Source organism: Megachile rotundata, chromosome 1, assembly GCF_050947335.1.
Source record: "Megachile rotundata isolate GNS110a chromosome 1, iyMegRotu1, whole genome shotgun sequence".
Classification (NCBI taxonomy): Eukaryota; Metazoa; Arthropoda; class Insecta; order Hymenoptera; family Megachilidae; genus Megachile; species Megachile rotundata.
The window spans coordinates 5,315,728-5,326,864 of NC_134983.1; the positions used below are offsets into that span (position 1 = coordinate 5,315,728).

The 11,137-nt window shown below is 35.1% G+C and overlaps 1 protein-coding gene across 1 annotated transcript in view; it reads right to left on the reverse strand.

The window, feature by feature from the left end:
* The window catches only part of LOC100874918 (mind bomb 1), a 488,386-nt gene that overhangs the window by 12,269 nt on the left and 464,980 nt on the right, over nucleotides 1–11,137 (reverse strand). The window lies entirely within an intron of this gene.

An 11,137-nucleotide genomic window follows, 5' to 3' on the forward strand; every position in this document is an offset into this window, starting at 1 on the left:
CGAAATTGGCAACATGGATAGAGGAGGTATGTGGGATGATGCCACAAAAACAATTGCTGCTAATTCCATTGTTTTTTCAAGTTACAGACCTAGTCTCGTTACTTTTGTGTCACACCTCGTATCTTGGAATCTGTGAGGCCCAGACAAAAATGAGTGTAACTAAAATTGTACGGTACGAAGGGGTCTATTATATAGAGATGTTACTTTCACCGGTGAATGTCAACATTCACATAGTCGTTTGGTGTATATCCGAAATATTTGCTAGATACCCTTATTTCTAACTTACACCGAATGTCGACATTCACCTAACCTAATCTAACCGTGATTGTTGACATACACCGGTGAGGGTCCGAATGTACAAGAATGTAATCAAATATTCGATCTTTTCCAATTTTCCAATTTCGGTCTTTCACGGTAACAGAGATAATAATTTTTGTCCAAGAGGAGGTGTTTTGAAGATATGAAGGTCATCTCTGATTTTTTAAAGGAAACGGTATGTTATTTTACTTGCATTCTGATAGAGTATTTCAAAACGATTACAACGAACTATTAGAAAGGTCATTCATGGTCTGAGTTAAGTCAATTGTGATGGAAAATAATTTAGTTTTAGAAAATGTTCAAGCATCTCGGATTTACTTATCTAACAATAATACACAAGTACATACATTCAGCATACGAATGGACTCCATCTCTTACAATTTGATAACATTTCCCAGAAACAAAACCCATATCTACCTTTCCCGCTATTGAGTAACGCACTTTACAAACTTGAGATTCACATTGCTCGACAGAGATTCTCATTAACGATTAATCACAGTATGTACAGATAAAGTGTACAGCCTGATTCAATGTTTATTTCTATTCAACAAACCATAACAAGAGATTATGAGACAGAGATGAAGTAATATCAACAACCAGAGACAGCGATGTGTTCGACCATTTCCTGAAAGTAAATTATTTTCCACCACAATTGGTTTAACCAATTGTATCAATGGTTTAATCACAGTATTCGCTTTGAAATACTCAATCAGAATGCAAGTAAAAAAACATACCATTTCATTTAACCCTTGCCGTATGATTACTTTGTCAGGTGCGTCAAACAAAAGTAACTATAAACTACTCTATTATTAAAATCATTAAATAAAGGCAAAATGTTGTGACTATTTTGTATTCAACGGTCTTTGATTGTACAAATTATAATTATACTTGAACCTCAAATTGAAATTGTTAGAATAAGGATCTCTGCGTCCTCTATACATAGAATAAGTAATTATATATAAATAGATAATATCGTGTATTGTTAGATGACGTGTATATGCTTGTACTCCTTTGTCCGTTAAAATTACTCCTTCTTCTTCTTCCGTACGTCGTGCAAGAATAACGCTTTGTTATCAGTGCTCCGCTTTGTAATCTTTTATGTAATTCTATCTTTATGTTTAAATATATATTCGTGGATTATTTTGTGTGCAAGTTCAAACAAGACTTATTACTGCCCACAAAACCCAACAGAAATGTCTTAAATATTCAAGCAAGATTTGTCTTTTAACCCTTTACTGCAAACAGTTAAAAGAACGGTGATGGCCTTTATATCTCCGAAACGCCTTCACTTGGACAAAAATTATTATTGCTACATAATAGATCCCTTCGTACCGTACAATTTTGGTTACACTAATTTTTCTCTGGTCCTTACAGATTCGAAGTTATTTGAGGTGCTAATAATTATTGCCCCACCCTGTAATTATCATTGTACTTCATTTTTAATCTAAAAGGAACTGTACATCGGACTTCCAGAAACGTACTCTATTTTTCGCAGTCAAAGCGTTAATGCAATTTCTCGAAAATTACACCATTTCACAGCGCATTCTCTCGATCCTAATATTCCTTTTATAGACTGCGACTAACAGCTATTACAAAAAGAGTACAATTCAACCTTCTCTAATTACAAGCAACACCAACAGTTCCGTTATCTCTGAAATAACAATGGATCGGCCATTACCGAGGGCACAATCGGCTGGGCATAATTTACGTATGCTCTCAGCATCAGCCACTAACCGACCCATAAAGTAGCGGAAGTCGAGGCTTACGGGGCCATTAATAGTCCAGAGACGACTGCAGGACACTCATTTCGAAGGACCTATAAAATCCTGCACGAACGAGGGACAAGGCACCAAGTTCAACTCTTACGGTATTGCCAGGCAATTATAAACTGCCACTTGTTCTGCTGATAATTGTCTAATGAAGTTAATTTGAAAAGCCATCAACCGTTGCTTCATTAGTATACGAGTCGGATTTATTGTTCTTAAACGTTCGTGCAATTTGAATACATAGGAAAAGATACTTCATTTTTTACTAAAATATAGAAAAATGCATTTCTGAACGATCATAATTCAAAAATTATGATAAAAAAATAATAGAGAAGCATTTTCTGTTATCATTTATCCAAAGTATTGCTAACTTTCAACATTTTGACAAGATAGTAAAAATAAGAAATATTTTTAATAAATACAAAGTATAAAATTTGCCTCCAAATGATTTGATTTTTTGTCATAAAATTTTCTCTAAAATATTTGATTTTCTATTATAAAATTTCTTTTAAATGATCTGATCTTCTATCATAAAATTTGCATTAAGAGATTTGATTTTCTGTTACGACATTTGCTTTAAAAGATTAGTTTTTCAACTACAAAATTTACTTTAAAATATTTGATTTCTGTTATGAATTTACTGAAAGAATTCGTTAACGTTTGATAAAATACAAAAATTGCATATATTATTTCATCTGAAATATTTGCAATACTAACGAAGACTTAATTAAAAATTAATTTCTTCATTCATATAAGTCACATAAATCATATATGTACAAGTACATAATGTCAGCAAAAATTTAAAAAAATAGATTACTTATTAAGCATTATAGATGTAATATATCGCTGTTCTGTGAAAATATAAATTTGTACAAACACCCCTCTAATTTTTGCAACATTATAAGCTTTAACTATGACAGGGTAATTTTTCAGTTACATCGTAAAATGTTCTACAGAAAATACTTTTTATATTAACGTAACAGCAACCCTCTCAAAGTTTATGTGAAGTTTATAGTGCTCCTAGATACGATCAGGATACTTAGGGTGTACCTTGGATGGAAGACCTCCCAAATTTAGTTTTCATTTAAGTTTTAAATGAAGTTGTACTTGTGTATATACAGGGTGACCCGTTGTATGTGAAAAATGCAGCAGAGATATTATAGTACTAAAGAAAACGTATTCATGACTTTGGTTTATCGTAATATGTAGCATCTACGCACGAAACGTAATCACAGCGAAGTTAGGAAATTAAAAAATTTTCAAGTTTTCAATCTCTCAAAATTAATGGTAAATAGTAGAAAGCTATATCCTTTCTTGTACAGTCATTTTTAACCGTTCAAAGGCTATATTTCATTAAAGTAGAAAATGTTTGTAAATATAGAACGTCAAATCCCTAAGTTTTCAAGTTCACAATCTGAAAATCTCAAAGTACCAAGATCTTAAAATCTTGAAACTCCAAAGTCTAAAATTGCAAAGCTCGAAATTTGAAAAACTTTGACATCTTCAAATCCTAGATCTTGAAAGTACGAATATTCTAAAACTAGACATTTTAAACAAATAAAAATTCTCAAATTCTAGAGCTTTAAAGTCTTAAAATTCTAAAACTTGAAATTGAAAAAATTTCGAAATCTTCCAATTTTGAATCTTCAAAATACCAAGATTCTAAAACTCGGCATTTTATAAATCTCAAACCCCCTAATTCTAGAGCTCTAAAATCTCAAAACTCTACAGCTCAAAATTCGAAAAATTGCAAAATCCCTAAATCCTAGATTTTCAAAACACCAAGCTTCTAAAACATGAAATTTAAAAAATCCCAAAATCCTCAAATTCTAGAGCTCTAAAATCCCAAATGTCTATATCTCAAAATTCTAAAAATTCCAAAATCTCTAAATCCTAGATTTCCAAAATACCAAGATTCCAAAACTCGACATTTCAAAAAAACAAAAATCTTCAAATTCTAGAGCTCCAAAATCTCAAAATTCCAAATATATCAAAAACTCCAACCATGAAACTGGAATTTTCCTAACACAAAAATTTCGGCTAAAGAAAATCCGTAACACCGAATATAACTCCATCGAGGCAAAAAAAGCTTCTCTACAGCTCTCAAAGTTTCACGTATAGATTGAAGCAGACTGGGAGCAATGCATCAGCGAAACAGCAATCTCCGTCTTTATTCGGCTCAAGCCTCGGTCATTTTTTACCCAATATATCAGTCACGTTAAAAAGTACATTTGTACGCAGCTTATCGTGACTTGATTGAAGGTCGACGGGACGGAAACGGATTATAGGAGGAAGAAGAGAAATCGATGATCTGGCCATTGGACGGACGAAAGACGTAAGCGCGACGACTATCGAACGGGCAAATGGAACGGGTGAATCGAGAGGTCGATTTTTCAGAGGCGGAGGCGACCCAACGTGCTTGATACTTCTCCCTACGTGTGGAAACTTCTCGATTTCGGATTGTCGTGCCGGTGTTTGTTCCATGGCCTCGAAATTTATGGATATTGTTGCGCGAAACGGAGCTGGCGTATCCTTCCGTCTATTGATTCTGAACGCTTGCGAAGAGGCCGTGGCGCAATGAATACTTCAAACGCGAATGAATTGATCCTCGAACCTCGTGTTTGATTTTCGACTGCCTTCCTCCGAATACCCAGGCTTCCTCTTTTCTCTGCCAGATTAAAATTGATATCGTATCGATCCAGAAAGGAATTCGAATGGAAGGAAAAAACCGGTTGAAAAGTCGCAAAGTGTTCAGATGGAAGTGAAATGATATTGCTCTGTCTGAAAGCGTCTTGCTATACGTAATTTTGAAATATGTAGTCGTACACAAATTTTCAAAATGTAGAAATGGATGGTGTAGCAGTATATAAAGTACAGAGTTATTAGCTAACAAATGAAGCTATATAAATCTGGAACTGAAAAAATATCTACAAGATGTTTCAATGATTGTGGTAAAAACGATCAGATAATTTTACTTGTAAAAGTACCCACATCGAAAAGAAGGAATAATATTGTTGATAAGAAAAAAAGAATAATGTATTAATAGATGAGGAATATATTTGTCTTCCTTTTCAAGAAAAAGAAATTTAAATGGACTTATCGAAGTATTTGTTGTCTTACAAGCTCAGAAGTACATAAAAAAAAACACACAATAAATTCATTATTGTATCTAGACAGATACAATATATTTATAGTCATAAATGCGTCTTACTTCCTCTACAAAATTCGAAAACAAATAACACAATAATGCAAAATATCGTTGAATTGAATGAAACTCTTATGCGGGATGAAAAAGTTTTGTAATCATGGATTCCCTCTCGTACTGATATTGAAGGCAATGGAAAAGTTGATACAATAGTAAAACTGACTAGTTCTAGTACAACTATAATAAATTATGAACATGCATTATGAACAAAGCATTAATGGAAACGTGGAATTAAAAATGAAGAGATGAAAAACTAACTAAGCTACATAAAGTTCGTGATATTATAAATGATACCAATCCAACGGTATTTTTAATCAGAAAAGACCGAGTGATAATAATATAATTAAGAATAGGGCGTACAAGTCGAATACTTTCGTACTTTATCAAATGGAACCAAATGTCTGAGACACATGTGACACACAAAACACTATCGAACACATTTTGATAATTTACCTAGAATAATAGTATGAAGAGTACTTACAGAACATAACATACTGAATTCAATGACTATTTCAAAAGAAATAGACTCCTATGGAAAAGTTCTGAACTTCGCGAAAAATATTGACTTACACCATTTGTTTTAGAAACAATCGATCCCGCCAGATAACACAACGGTAGTCACTAATATTCAACAGGATGAATGTTTAAACAGTCAAACAAAAAGAAATGATAGTTAATTATTTGAGAAAAGTTCCATGTTAACTTCAATGTTTGGTTTAAACCTTATCGTCGGGCCTCTACCGAAGTTCGATCTGTATCTACTTATATTCAACACAAGGTAATGTATGTCATTGTGTGTATGTCATAACGAAAGCCTATTTGGTATTCTTTAATAAAAGGATATACAAATTCCTTTTACAATTATATAAAAGTTCATAAGTGTATAAAAATAGAAATGATGAAAGAATGATATTAACAGTAATTATTTGACAATATTATTTTATGTTATTGATAATAACCAATATAAAATATACAGTGTATAGATATCTGAGTCCTAGTGAAACAGATAAATAGTTCGGTATATTTAATTTATAATTATCTCTCATTATGCTGATTTGCCTTCACTGTGGATTAACGCTAGTGAACCAGTCAAAATGACTGACTTCAACTGTCACATTTTATGTTACAAAATTTTGTTGCAGTACTTCTATCAAAATATCTGTCATACGTTGCTTAGATAATAAATGGATGCACACGTCAGTGTGCTTCAATATTTAGTTATGTTTTCATGCTATTTTTCTAGAAGTAAGTATACATATCAGTAGTTCTACCGTTGATGTTTAAAAAATATTTTTTCTGTTCATATTCCTGATTAATAATTATATTTTAATATACAAGTAGAAAATATCCGTAATTGCAATTACATTATTTAAAATCCTCGTAATTAAAATTGCTTGCATAATTTCTGCAATATAATTACGGTACCTCTCTTTAAAAAAAATATATATAAAATAAATCAATACTTGACGAGTGTTGCTCGAAGTTTTTCAATTAAACATTACTATAAAAGCTCCTTTCCAATCCCTTTAAAAAAAGCTTCATGCAAGAATCACGATATTTGGAAAAATGTTACCGTTTCATCGAATTCGCGATGGTTTTCATATCGTCCAATGATATCAAGGGAGTTGCGGATTCCCGTTCGGCCGTTCAATATTAAACGCATTTTATTCATGCAACGGCGCACTTTTGATAACGTTCCAAACAGAACGTTATTACGATTGCATTCGATTACACAACATTCGTTGAATCCCAGCGGTCGTAAACGAACGGTCAAAAAAACAAAAAACAAAATGAAGAAAAAGATTGAATGAATTTAAAGTATCTGCTATGACAGTCTGCTCATCAAAAAATTGACACATAATAATACGACTAATTTGGTCAATGATAAGACATTGGAGATACAGAGATAACATGTTCCTAAATTTATAAATACTTAAATTTAAATGTTTACATATTTAGATATTTTCAAATAGAAATAATAACTTTAAACTTATTCATTTTTTAATAAAATTTATTAACAAATTTTTTTTTTATTAATTTTTTAATAAAAATGTTTAGGAAGTTAAATATAGGGATTCTCATATTTTTAAGTGATTAAACTTGGAAATATAAAAATTGGAATTTTTCAAATTATTCAGGTAAACTTTGCTTTTCTTTACTAAAAAATCTCATCAACGACCACAAGTGTTCGTCACTTTACACGTTCACATACAGTACCCTCGCAGTAACCCATTACACACTGTTGTACGATATTTCCCATTCAAGAATCGTTCCCCTTTGAATTTTCTGTCTTTCATACACGCGTTCCCTCCTTTTGCCGTTGATACAATCGACGACGTTCCTTTCGCGCGTGAATTAGGCTTTTATAATTGTTGTCGGACTGCGTCGAAGAATGTGGGTGAGGAAACAAACGTGAATTTCATGCAACGCTCCGCTGAGGATACTTCAGAAATAGTCGGCTTGATATCCAACCGAACGACTCGCCGACATTTCTGGAATCCGTAGAATTCCCGCCGTTTCTTTGACAAACGCTTAAAACGCGCTGACGTTAATAGCCTGAATTACTTTCATTGGCACACGTAATTTCCAGTTATTCGAGCGCCAGCACTTTTGTTCAACGACGCTTGGCATTTCGTAAGTCACAGGGGAATTTCTGGGAAATTGTTCTTATTAATCATGATACTTCCTCCGGCACGAAAATTTCCATGGTTATGGATTCCTATCTCACGAACATGCACGAAGAATCGGTAAAACGTCATAATATTAATTCTGCGCATGAAAGTGCACTCTCATGCTCGGATGAAAGGCATTTTATTTGTCCCCGATACAATCTCGATTCATTTCTAATGCGATTAACACGTTAACTGTCGCGTTGGAAATTATTTGTTAGAAGACACGAAACTTTCATTAAGAAATTTGCAAATTTCGAATATAACTTTATTCAAAACAATGTGTTTTCAAAATAAGAATTTGTAATTAAAATTTCTTCAATTTTGAATATTTTTAATAGTAAGAATAGTTCGGTGTACCTTCAGTATAATATTGTGTTAAAGAATGTAGTCTTAACATGTTTGCCATATAAATACTTGCTTATGACTTCAGCGCTGCCACAGCGTATAAATTCTTGCCTATAGTATAAGCACTGCCACAACGCATAAATATTTGCTTATAACTTTCGCACCGCCATAGCGTATAAATACTTGCTTATAGTTTTAGCACTGAACAACATATAAATACTCACTATAACTATAACACTTGCTGTATAAATGATGACTTCAGCATTGCCACAAATGAATAAATACCTGCTTATAAGATATAAATTGACAATGCAAAATGTCAGGTTATCTAATTTATTATATACTTATATGAAAAATATGCTGTATACATAACACCTGATTTAAAAATATACTTCAGAAAGGGTTCTAATAAAACAGCTAATGTATCTTCAACGTAGTGATTAATTTGTTAGAATAAAAATGTGCGAAACTTTTCAAATGTATGTACAAATCAATGAACTTCAAAAACGGGGAAAAGGAATGAGTTGTCAATTCCATGAACTCGTAACGATACGCTTACTCCTATCGAGATATGTCAAGAACTGCTAATCCAGATAGAAACAAGTAAGTTTGACATTTAATAAATAACTAAAAGAATAACCGAAAATTTCGATACGTTCACGATTGATCACGAGCGGTTATTGGCTGGAAAGGAAAGCTCGGAAACTTGTTACGGTTATGATCAACCATGTAAAATTAACCCTTTGCACTCGAGAGGTGATTCACATTCACCATTCGGTTTAATATAGCAATTTGAAATGAATATTTTTTAACTAAAATTATAGTGTCATACGTATGATGTGTAAACGTGGAACACACAACAGTGGCAATTGATAACAGAGAAAATCTTAACAGAATTCAGCAAAGTTTTTAACGAAAAAGTTTTGAGGTCTGCAATAGTAAAAATTCGAGTGCAGAGGGTTAAATTCTGATGTTTAAGAAAACAAGAATAAATGTAAATAAACATATAATGAACATATGAAACTTATACGAAGCAATAATGCCCCTTTCCTATCTAACAACTGAGTGTTAATTTCCATTTCATCCTCTTTTGTAACCATAAATTATAATAATATAAGTGAACATCACCTCAGTGTCACTTTTTTAAAATATCCACGTATGTGAGATTAAGAATTGTATAAGTCAGTTTATGTTACGTTTCTCGTTTATTTCTTTATTTTTTATCTGAAAATAACCGATCATCAAACGTCCGTAAACCTATTGTTAATCAGAAGTTGAGTAGTTTTGTGGTTTCATCTTGTTCCAAACAAAAATGTCCCTTTCATACCACCTCTCCCAGCTCTTCAACAACGCTCGTTACCTTTCGTCGTAGCTCTTAAACTTTTGCTACACCCTTCAGCCCAATTCTTTCCACGTCTCGGCATGGCCAAGTACCATTAACTTCAACGAAAGTTTCGAACAACAACGCTTCTCGTATTAAGCAAGTCTCGCGATCGAAACTTCTCATTTTGGTGGTAAGCCGGAGCGTAGTAGGGCAGCAGGCGTCCGACATTAAAACTGCACGCCTCTCGTTCCGAATTTCTCTTTTCCCCAAAAAACAACCACCGCGACGGTACTGTCGTTAACCGAAACAACAACAGATCGTCCTGATAAAATATCACCACGACGTGGTCATTCGAAGTGGCTTAACCGAGCAGACAAAAGATCCAGCCGGTCCCTTTTTACGCAATCCTCCCGGATAGATTATCTATCCAGGTGTGAATTCGACGCATTACGATAGACGCTTCTCATCCCCAGGTTCGTCAGTGCGCGATGCATGCCGGGTAAGAGGCGAACGCATTTCTAATATCTGTCTGCGATCGGTGGTTTCTTCTCGCTTCCGTTCCAGCGAACACGTATCGGTCCCTCTCTTTCTCGACCTGAGCCGGAGGCTCCTCTTTTTGCCCAGTCCGCACACACTGGGATCAATAATGCACCAACCACTCGCTGCTCACCCCTCTCCTTCTCTTTCCTCTTGAAAACCGTACCAGCACCAACACGCCTGCTTGCACCCCTTCCACCATCCTGTCCCGTTATATATCCCACTCTTCTATCCTTTCTCTCTAGCAACCGTGTCGTGCTCCTTCTTTCCCTTTCCCACCCCTGCGAACACCCCCGCACTCGTTCCGTCTCTCTCCGCCCCTGTGTTCTCCGCGACATAGCCTCTCCCTCGAACCCCCATCTACACGCTTCTTTGTTCAACCAAATTCACCCTCCCTGTCACACCTACCCCTATGACTCTTGCCGTTTCTTTCGGGCCTGCTCCGCTTCTCTCTTTCTCCGTTTCTATTTCTCCTTTGCCCGTTCGTCCTCTGATTCTTCCGCCTTCCCCTTTCCGGCACACGCCATTTCTATCGCATTCTCTCTTGCCGGCTATCTTTCACAAGGACTCTCTATCGCCATCGGCCAACCGACGACTCTCTTGCTCCAGGTGTATCCTACCCGTCCACGTTCTTCCTCAGCTTCTACGCTGTCTCCTTCTATCCGACCCTCCTCGCTACCTTGTCCAAAGCTACCCCATTCAACCACCCTCCTTAACGCGTTTTCTCTGTTTCGCGCGTTCGTTTATCCCTCTTCGACTTCGTTCTCCGTCTCGCTTGCCCCTTTTGCATCCGTCCCGCTGACGCATCCGCGGGTGCCTTTCTCCTCCGGATCGTCCATCTTACTTTCTCCACTTACTCATTGCCCCTTTGTTCCTTTCTTCGTCCTCGGTTCTTCGTGGCTTGTCTCGCTCGCTCTCTTTCTTTCTTTCTTCGCAACGAACGCAGCTTCCTTCGGGAAGCGCAGCTTCG